Source organism: Argiope bruennichi, chromosome 10 (genome assembly GCF_947563725.1).
Source record: "Argiope bruennichi chromosome 10, qqArgBrue1.1, whole genome shotgun sequence".
Classification (NCBI taxonomy): Eukaryota; Metazoa; Arthropoda; class Arachnida; order Araneae; family Araneidae; genus Argiope; species Argiope bruennichi.
The window spans coordinates 22,160,603-22,172,454 of record NC_079160.1 but is presented as its reverse complement, the minus strand read 5'-3'; the positions used below and the strand labels follow the sequence as shown (position 1 = coordinate 22,172,454).

The 11,852-nt window shown below is 29.0% G+C and overlaps 1 non-coding gene across 1 annotated transcript; it reads right to left on the bottom strand.

Annotated features, from left to right (window-relative positions):
• Window positions 1–2,649: 2,649 nt before the first annotated feature.
• Window positions 2,650–2,733, bottom strand: Trnal-uaa (transfer RNA leucine (anticodon UAA)). Its single transcript has one exon. It is a non-coding gene; the product is annotated as a tRNA-Leu (tRNA).
• Between the last annotated feature and the right edge of the window lie 9,119 nt (window positions 2,734–11,852).

Here is an 11,852-nt window from a genome sequence, read left to right as displayed (position 1 = left end):
ACGGCGTTCTACAAGACAGGCCGAAAGATTTAGAGTATTAAATTTGACATAAATACATCTGGAGTATAAAAACGTAACCATTTTCAAAATTTCGATTAAAATTCTAATCAATTAAAATTAAACGAACTGCAGTTTTTTGTTTTTCCGTGATAACTCTTCCAAATAAGATTACTCAAAACTGATTTTTACATCACTTTAAAATTTAAAAAATTATATTTTTCATGATAATAAATTACTACTCAATTTTAATTTATTTCGGACTTCTTTTTTTTTTTTTTTTTTTTTTGCTTAAATTTCTACAAAGACTTTAGATTACATTGTTGCAAAAAAATTCAACCCGTTTTCAATGTTTCATGAACTATTTAATTGCGTGGTTTTCTTCCTTGTTTAAAGATAAAGAAGAATTCTGATGATTATCTCAGCTGTTTATTTGAGGAATCAGAAAGCGAAATTACATCATCACGTGGCATTTTTAATAGCACTATAAAGCTATGAGATTCAACACCCGTTAAGAATATTCAAGTAAACAATAAATAAAATCAGCATAATATTATTATAATAACATGGTCTATTGAGATTTGATGTTTAAAATATTTTTTTAAGTAAACCACACATTAGAGAATCAAATGAAACTAAACACAATCAATTTTACAAACGAAGCAATTTGTCTTAAATATCAAAAGAAAAATTATTTAGCTAGAAACTTTTAATGAAATATTTTAAATCAATATCAGATTTTAGATTTAGAATTTTTCTTTAATTATTGCAGTAAATATAGCATGTGAGAATTATTTGCAGATATAGGTTGCATCCTAAATAATAATAAAAAATAAAGTGTTTGATTTTGTTTTAATAAAAAATTTCGTTTTGGAACTAAACGAAGAAAATATAATCAGAATACTGTATATTTTTCTACATATCTGAACTATGAATATAAAAATATTTTCAATTTTTATAAACTATACGAAAAAGAGAAAGAAATGTTATAAACCATACATGAGAAAGAGAGAAAGAAAGAGAAACTCCAAGATTTAATGCAGGCATATTAAGATTATTCATTAAAATATTCATTGAAAGTTACATTCAAACGCAGCAATAAAATTACATAATTTACAAAAAATACTTGCATTTTTGACTCTAATAATATTTAAAAAACAATCCGATATCTAGAACAAATATGAGTTTATAATTTATTGTTCTGAAATAATTTCACTTACTTGTATATTTATGAAGCCAGCAAATTTTTGTGAAGCAGAAAAAAATTAATTAATTAAATCAGCAACGAAATTTAAAAAAAAAAAAATAATGTGTTTTTGCGATGTTCTATAAATAGCAAAAAATTCGTTTTAGACCAAACTGAACAATTTAAATCAACATTTTCATTTAATTATTGTATTAATCCAATATTTACGCAATATTCGGATATTGCAAATCGGTTTAATGCAGGCATAAAAAAGAATAAGAATAAAAATAAATGATTTTTCTTAGAAACCTAAATCAATAATTAAAAACGCTGCCAATTAAATAAAATAATGTCACTGAAATTAATATTTGAATCTGAAATAAAAAAAAGAATTAATTAAATTTTGAACCTGTTGCTTAGATAATAATTATTTCAAGAAGAACAAGTTCTATACATTTGTATACATTTTTTTTAAATGATTAAATATTTTGCAGACGATTTCTCTATGATAAAACAATAAATTAAAAAAAAAAACATATATTTTTCATTTAGCTATTTCGGTAAAAGATTTGTTAGAGAAAAATATTATTTCTGATTCTTTATTCTATTTTTTTCAAAGAAGACGATGTATTTTTATTCCACGAATTCTCAATTATACGTATGTTCCACTTTAGAAAATGTGAGTGCTACTACTAGCTGAAAAACTTAAAAAAAAAAAAAAAAAATTAATCATTTTTGTTTTAATAGCGGCAAAAGCAAGTGTATTCTTAGAAAGCCTTCAATGTTATAAAATTAAGTAAATTCTGTATATTATTACATTCGCTCATCAATATTTTATTTTAATGTGAGAACATGTGTTTTGTTTAGGGAGTTTTGAAGCTCGAAATCGCGTAGGCAATGAATAAAGCATGAATGATAATTTTCATCATCCTCTTTTAATCGCATATATTTTTTTACCTGATTTTGCCAGTATTGCATTATTATTATTATGTATGCTTCATTGAAAGCAGATGCGTTTTTAAAAGGTTGACGTAGAACTATGACAGTATTATTATTTAATTAATTAATTTTTAAAGTAATTTTCCTTTTTTATTTATTTATACATTAATTTTTCTATTTTCATTCAAAAATTCACAGTGAGAAGTGCAGGTCATTTGTATTTATTAAAATTTTTTTCCACTAAAAAATTCTACTAATCATGAATGTCACTCTTATGCAAAAGACATAATTTTTATATATTTATTAGTTTATTTAACAAAAACAAAGGATTAGATGTAATATGCACAGAAAATGATTAAGCATAATAATAAACGCGATTTAAAGAATTACTGGATAATTATAAATCATTTTAGAATCCATAAAAACTTGTTAACTAAGCAATAACATTAACATTGTTTATATTTAATTAGTATTAATTATAGTTGTGTACCGAAAGTAAAAAAGAGAAAAAAAAAAGCACCTCCAAATGTCAGAAGTGGGGTTCGAACCCACGCTCTCTTTCGAGAACCAGAGCTTAAATCTGGCGCCTTAGACCGCTCGGCCATTCTGACTACGTACGGTAGAGCTAACAATCGATTTTTCAGCTATTTTATCAGGCTATCGCAAAGCAAACAGTAAGAGTAGGAGTATCGCAGTAGATAAACATATTTACAAAGCGTATTGACTTACATTTTAAAAGAACAGAGGATACTTATTCTATTTCCAATACCCATTTGTTATATTTGGAAGATTCTGTCTAATCAAATATTAAAATATTTTTTGGATTTGTTAACAGAGAATAATTAATTCCAGCTCACTGATTTGTTTCAGATTTAAAATGAGTTTTACAAAATTGTTGATACTGCGAGAGTTCATGCGATATTATAAAATTCTAAAATAAATGAATAAATTTTCAAAAAAATTATTTAGTTAAAAATAAATAATCAGCTATTTTGCATTAAAATTTTTTTTTTCTTTCTTTGTTTTTATTATTGGTCTAGCAAATGTATCATTCAGCAAAACTCCTAATATTTCACTCAGAAGCGCTAAAATATTTCAGTAGGTGTCATAAAAAATGTGTCATTTTTTTTTTTTTTCATTTAAAGACATATATGTATTTTTTAAGATCTTTTCTTCTTTTTTCCCCCTCTCTCTTCCCTTCCTTGAGAGTTTTTGACCTCGCGTATTTGTTTATTTATTTATTTAATTTCCTTAAATAAAAGTAAAATTTTGTCTGTTTCTTTATGTTAGCTCTTATGATATCTTGCGTTCTGATATTTCAATGATTTTATTTAACCTGTTTACTAAACCTTAAAAAAAATCAACCTTAAGCCAATGATTGTGAACTTACGTCAATGATTTTCAGTACGTTCCAATATCAATGATTACCAATGATTTTCAGATACGTTCCTTCACGGAGTACATGACAAGAATTTTGGAAACTCGGTTAGAAGACAGATTTTTTTTTTTTTTTTTTCTTTAATAAATCTTGTAATTGAATAGGCTACTGCCTGGAAACCCCGTAACTTTGAAAAGCTCTGAAACTCTGAAATTTTTTTCGATGTTTCTAACGTTACCTTATTTTGAGCTTTCATTTGATTTTTTTAAACTCATGTTCTTCCAAGTATTCAAATTAAAGCCAATGTCGCTTAAATTTTAGAACATTATTCATTTTTTTTTTTAATTTATGATTTCAGTCTCTTGCAAATAAGCAATTTTTTTAAATCTTTTGACAGAAGTCTTACAAGTCAGCCCCTCCCCCCATTATATTTTATATTTAAACGTTTAGAATGTATTAAAAAAGTGTATATTTTTTATAATTTTGTCTTAAAAAATTAAATTAAATTTTTTAATTTTTTTTTTTACTTGCGTGGTATTAAGACCAACTCCCTGAATGTCATCCTGAATGATTTGTTATTGCAATTTGTTGTAATATGCATTACTTGAAAATTATCTATGTAGAGATGAAATTAAAATCAATAAAAAAAATATATGAAATTTCAATAGGGAAAGAGGGACCATGAAATCTTATAACACCAATGGACTCTTTCAGAGTTTAATTTGCCCCGGACTTAACTTTAAACTTCATCCTGAAGTGTCATGACACCCTGCATATACACTTCCATGAGCAAAGATTTTAAAAATCTGTTTTTACTTTCTCGTTTTGTAGTATAGAGAAAATATAGTAATTGTCAAAAAATTTGAAATTTCGACGAATCTCCACGATCCTGAGTTCGAAAAACACATTTTCGGAAAATGTCCGTCTGTGACAAAGATAACTCAAAAACGCTTTGAACTAGATGGATAAAAATTTCCTCTATACACTAAATTTGTAGATTTCTATCAAAGTTTAAGCAAAACTCATTTAGAGAAAATCTGTCTGTCCGGCTGTTCGAATATAAATTAGCAAGATAACAACAAAACGAAGAGAACTAGGTAAATAAGATTCAGCACATAGATTAAACCTCTACATTATAGACACCTATCAAATTTTCAGCGAAATCCAACAAGGGGTTGACCGTCTGTCTGTCTGTACTTTCAGAAAACGCGATAACTGTACGCGGTAATGCAAACGCGATAACTAAAAAACGCAATGACGAATATATTAAATTTGGTATATGATTTTGTTACTGTAAATGTAGTTTTATGTTAAATTATTATTTCAATAGGCTTGGAAGAAAGCGTCTGAAACACAACGATTTTTGGATACTTTTGACCGCATGCCAGGAATGAATCGCCAAAACACTCGCCAAGTATCACAGATATATTCGGTAAAAATAAATTCACGCCAAAGATTAATATTTCTTAACTATTGTACACCAATGCCATGTAAGGCGTTCAGTGGGATAACAGCTTTATTACAGAGCCTACGAGAAAGTTTTTGCGAGATTATTACTTCCGCTAGTTTTAAAAGAAAGTACGTAATTACCCGAAATGTAACAAAACATATAAATGAAGCGATCGACTCTTCGACTGCATCCTCAGCTTTCCAGCGGAAAAAGGGTTGGGCTGAGGGAGAGGGTGGAGAAAACGCGTGTTCTAATTATCTACAGCCGAGGTTTATGTCAAAAACAAAAATCGTTAACCGTGATGAGTCACCTCCAATAAGTAAGCTCTCAGTGGGAAACAAAGCCGAGAGTTAGAATTAACACATGTTGTGTCTAACCCTGAAGAGGGTTTAAAAGGGGTAGAATCTTGTTAGTACCCGGATGTGGAGCTCATCTGGGGCTCTGCGAGAAATTCCAGCATCCGCCAGTGTACATAAATCTCCGCTAATTGTCGAACCCCCTGTGTCAGTTCTGTGTCAGTTCTACTCAATAGTGATTAAAGAAGAGATAAAAATGAAGAAAAGTGTCGTACATAAAACACTAACCTTAAAGGAGTACTGTTTTATAGATGTTTTTTAACATCTACGGAGCACTTTGGAAAGGAAGTAAAACTTTTGGAGAAAAATATCTTTATCTTTTCTTTTCTTTCTTTTTCTTCCTTTTTTTTTTTTTTTTTTTTTCTTTCTTGTATAATTTGCCAAGCCCGTGTTATGTACATTTCATTTTCTCTTAGCATATATAACAGAATAAAAGAAAGCACTCATTCACAACGCTGAATATTTTTACTATAGGACAGCGAGAATGCGTTCACTGGATTCAACAGCCAAATTTGAGAGATTGGATTTATCCAATTATCAATAATTAATGATCAATTAGAAATGATTTTCTAGATGAAAATAGTTATGAATATTTTGTAAATTCCCTATATATATATATATATACCACAAATGTACACGTAGTTGCTCGAAGGTTGTTTGGACCCAAAATGCCAGATACACTAGACTAAATAACCAATAATTACAACTTCCTTCAATAGAATCTCTGTAATTAACTAGAAAATTTGGTTTTAACTTCTTTTACAAGTTTTCTTTTACAAGATTTTTTAAAAGTTTCTAAAACTTTTTTTTAGTTTTTTAGTTTTTCATGCACGAAATATAGAGAAAATATTTTGTTTTTGACAAATTTTTGACAAATTTCCACGTTTTAGACCTCCCCGATATCGAATAAAACATTTTTGGAAAATGTTTATCGGTCTGTCTGCTTCAAAAATAACTCAAAAACACTTTGAGCTAAACGAGTGAAATTTGGTATACGATCTTTATACCAAATTTGTATATTTTCATCGAATTTTGAATAAAATCTATTCAGAAGAAGTCTTTCTATATGGTGGATACAAGATAATATGATAATTACAAAACAAAGAGAGCTAGGTGAATAAAATATGGTACATAGATTTAATATAGATATTATAGACGTCTGTCAACTTTTGAACCAAATTCAACAGGAGATTGAACGTGATTCAGAAGGTAGGGGGCTTCTAGGGGTCAGTACTTTCAGAAGTATGTAAACGAAATAAACCAAAATCCCAATGACTTAAATATATCAAATTTAGTACGCGATTTTGTGACTGCAATTGTAATTCTGTGCCAAATTTTGGTTTCCTTTGAATGGGGAAAAACGCCTCTAAAATACATTAGAGAATATGCGAGAAAGATTTGGGTTTTATATGGGATGTATACAAAAGGGGGGGGGATTATACTTCGAGATTTTGATAAAAGTCTTCCTTTCAAACCTCCCCTAACTTCGAAAAGACCACTTTTAGAACTATATATCTCTCTCTCTGTCGGGTTTTAAACAAGATAACTCAAAATATAATGAGATGTGGTATTAGATTTGGTATGGTATCTTTTTATCAAATTTGCCTATTTCTGTTTTATTTTGGGAGAAGTCCTCCATCAAAAAGTGTGTTTCTTCGGCCGTCCATCTCTATGTGTACACGATGACATAAAAATGCAAGTGGGTGTAGTCAGAAGAATAGAATTTTATGACACATTTTGGACTTGTTCCGTCAAATGTTTGATCTTTGTTGATTGATATATTTGCGCATATGTCTACGAGGAAGCAAAAACCACAATTATGATGAAATGCAAAATTCGTAAAATTGCTCAGAATTTGGAAATACGTATATCTTTTGCAACTCATAGTCTTGTTCATCGTCACACAATATTATCTAAGAATATACGGTTATCACTGCTATCCAAACTCTTTTTAGGTAATTTTTAAAATAAACATATTTTATAATTTCAGGCTTGTTAGCTTTACCAAATTAACATCAAATTTATTTCAAATTCGAGAATTATTAGAGAAGAATCCTAATCTAACACATCAAAGATGAGGGGAAAATGGATTACAAAATTTTTCCAAAAATGGAACAAATAAATGTTTAACCAGAAGGATTGGTCTCCCCAAAACTTTCTCGCATACTCTCTAATAAACTTATCATACCAGAGAACGCCTTGCATAGTATTGGCATGCAATAGGAAATATTAACTTTTGGCGTGAATTTAGGAATTTCACAGAATTTATCGTATCATCCCTGGCGACTTATTTGGCGATACCAGGCATGCGTTAATAATATCCAGAAATCGTATTTGTATTTTAGATATGTTTTTCTCAACCGATCGAAACAAAAATTGGACGCAAAATTGTGCTTGTAGTCATAAAATCCTGTTCCAAATTTGATATATTTATGTCATTACATTTTAGAATGATCGCTTTTACATGTATCTGGAAGTTAGGACCGACAGACAGTTAAGCCGTTGTTGGATTTAGCTCAAAATTTCAAAAACGTTTACACCATAGATGTTAAATCTGTGTTCCGAAATATATCTATCTAGCTCTCTCCGTTTTGTTGTTATCGTGTTAATTTATATTTGAATAGCCGGATAGACGGACTTCCTCTGAACAGATTTTACTCACAATCTGATAAAATTTTATAAATTTGGTATAAAGACCTATTCCAAATTTCAACTGCCTAGCTCAAAGTAATTTTGAGTTATCTTTGTTATAGACATGCGGGCGAACATTTTCCAAAAATGTATTTTTCGAACTCCTGGAGGTTTAAAACGTGGAGTTGCATCAAAATATCGTGTTCGAATTTTTGGACAATTATTATACTTTCTCTACACTACGATCAATTGCTCAGTTTGCACTTTCTTAGCTCTTGATTATTATTCATTTAGCTTTTTTCTGAATATGGTCTAAAGGTGAATTCTTCTTCTTCTTCTTATGAATTCTTATGAAGGTCTAAAATGTGGAATTCTTCAAAATCTCGAATTCGATTTTTTTTTTTTTTTTTTTTTGGTGATCATTATACTTTTTCTATACTTAAGTATACGAGAAAGTAGGAAGTGTCAATTCGAGCATAATTCAATTAAGTTCAAGTGCAACCTGAAACTCCAAATATTTCTGTTAGTCTTTTCTGTCCGAACTGTAGGCATCTAGATTATTTTCTTTAAAATTAATTTATATAACACTAGCCGCCTTCGGCGATCAGCCGGTTCGCCAATCTTAATGTTTGTCAAAATTTTTAATAATTAAATATTTTATGCGAGTCCTACTTTAATAGCTTCTTCATCAAAATATTTTAAAACTTCAAATTTTGATAGTCATATAATTCACTCATAATATTTTAAGGCCATCAGTCATAACGTAATATGTATCTCTCTAATTTTCTGTTGGTTTCCGTAGAATTTATGCCTTAAATTAAAGTGGAAAGGATTAATATAATAATATTTTTTACTGAAACAAAGCATTTTTTTATAATTTGATTACTGAAAACAGAGTCACTGAGCGTTTAAACTTTATGGGCACTAAAGATTAACTTTCTTAATTTATGTAATATCTCAAGAATTTGTCAACAAAATTTTTTCAGATTCATCATGAGCAGATCGATTAATTAACAATGTTACATTTTAAATGCATCAAACACTAAGAAAATGAACAGAATCGTTTAAAATAAACGGTCAAAAATAGGTTAAAAAAACTACTTAAAAAACGATGTACTTAAAACTATAAGCATATACAAAAAATATATAACTAACATAAATACAATTTAATTACAAAAGCATACAACTAACCTAAAAATAATTTAAATCAAGTCCGCATCCGTTGATAATAGTTGTCAACAATCAGAAAACAATGCGCATGCGTGAATTTTCAACACCAGTTGGGGTAACGCTATGCAGTTTAGAAATTTTTAATTTCCTTTATTCTGTTTTATTTTAATTCAAAAGTACTTCAGAATGAATGTGAAAAGTCGAATAATTAACAATGTTTGATTTTAAATGCATCAAACATTAAGAAAATAAACAGAATCGTTTGAAATAATCGGCCCGAAAATGTTAAGCCTAGTTTCATTAGCGTGGAGAAAAATACTGAAGCCTTACTCATTTGGCGGTAGGGAAAATAAAAAAAAAATTTGGCGGGAAAGTTAGTTATTAATTAATAATTAAAATTCTAATAAAAAATTCAAAAAAAAGGAACTCCAGGTGCACATTCCCGACCACCAAGGTATACATGTACCAAATTTGGTAACTGTAGGTCAAACGGTTTGGCCTTTAGAGCGCCAACACACACACACATTGAGCTTTATATAAGTATGATTAACTGAACTTGTACAGCATTGACCTAGACGTGATGATTTTTAAGTGAAATCTAATCAAGAAAGATATGAAATAAAACTATAAAAACAGAGTAAAAAAAATGATTTTTTAAAATAATAATGGTATAAGTCGATGATGTATAGACGATAAAAACCAAAATAAGTAACTGACTATAAAGACGCTATATAAAAAAAAAAAGAGAGAGAGAGAGAGAAATAAATTTGGAACTACCCCTTATTTACTGCACTGTTAAACCCCACGAAACACGTTCTGATTCTTTTGCGATCCCAATGTGATCTCGGCTCATTCGATCGCCATAGAGTTATGCATTTCGGTTAGTAATAAGAAATTATAGGTGCATTAAATACCGAAAAAAATTAATTCATTGAAATTTTGTTATCTGTTAACTTTAATTTTTCTTCAATCAATAAAAAAATGAATTACTAGTTTTTGTAATTAAAATCGCCTGGTATTCTAGAAAGAAATTTGAAAGATAAAACGTATCATTCTACGGTGTCTAAAAACAAAAATGATTTTCATCAGTCATAAATCAATCATTTGAAACTTCTTGGTATACGCAACTGACTTAGCTGACAATTGATTTATGTTCGTGAATTGATGACAATAACCGAGTCAAAAGATTTTGTTCTTTGGAGGTCGATACATAACCTCTCATGACTAAAAACAGGGTTGCTTAGCATCAAACAAATATTTTCTCAAGTTAGTTCTTGCGTTTTATTTATCATTATATTATTGGAAAAAAGAGCTGGAAACTATTTTCTTTTTATTGTCATTGGCATATTGCTGTCAGAGGGAATGAGAGATATTCGTGACATAAAATATAAATCACCATTTGCAAGACCAAAATATTTTGTTGTTATGTTGTAATTTGGTGAGAAAGAAGCAAATTCCATTTGTGTCTTTTCTCTTCAAATATAATTGTTTGCCAATTAATTGTTGTTGTTTTTTATGCCAAGCACGTAAGCAATCTAAATTTGCAATCTGTTGCCAATTGGCAATTAATAAATTTGTCCCGATTTTGCCTCCACACACACACACACACACACACACACACACACGCACATATATATAACATTATTTTGATTGAAGCAGAGTGCAAGTTTGAAGACATAGACGAGACGATGTATTTTTAATTTCATTTTATTCTCTCTTTAATATCCATTTTGGGAAAGCAATTTATTTACAAGCAGACGCAACGCGGCACAAAAACAGAAGTAAGAAGAGCGCGAAACAAATGATCACTAGTCTTATATAACATAGGATTTCCGACTACGTGCCAATGGAATACATATGCTGACCTTTGACAAGGGCAACGGAAAACGTAGTTCTGATGGCGCATTAGTTTTACAGAGGAATTAATTAAACAGAAAGTGGAATTGGATCAGGAAATAAGAGAATATTTTCAGAATTAAGTTATTTTGGTCTAAATTAAGATAAAATCTTGGAAATTAATTAAATTGAAATTAGATTTAAAATATCATTACATACATATATATATATATATATATATATATATATATATATATATATATATATATATATATATATATATATATATATATATATATATATATATATATGCAAACCTATTTTAACAGTGCTTGGGCGAAAAGATGGAACTTTTGGAATTCTAACTTCGATTAATTTTAATTTCGTACAAAGAAAAATCCTAAGCGTTACATCAGTCTACATCGCGACGCAAGAGCAAAAGAGACTGAAATTTGTAACTTTAGGGCTTTACACTGAGATTCTTTTCCACATGTCGATTTAAGGAAGAGATTCATAAGTATTTTTAAAGGGATATTGTAAGAATTAAGGATTTCTATCTCTCCGTTTCTGATGTGGGAGCGATGGAATCAGCAACATCTATTAAGCGCGTATCAAAAATAATTAAATAAAAATGTGGTAACTGGATAAGGAAATAAGTGAAAATTTTAGAATGAAGTTAACATGAGTTAAAATGAGATAAAAATTAGGAAATTTACTAAAATTTAAATTATATTTAAAAATATCATTGCATGTATATATACAATTGCTTATGATGTTTGGTTCTCTACTTTGGCATCTTGGGAAATAAATAAATTTTGTGCTTATTTCTGCTATTCGAGATGTATTATTTCTTCACTGATCAGATGAACGGAAAAAAGCTTTGAACTCATCTGAGAAACAATTAATTAA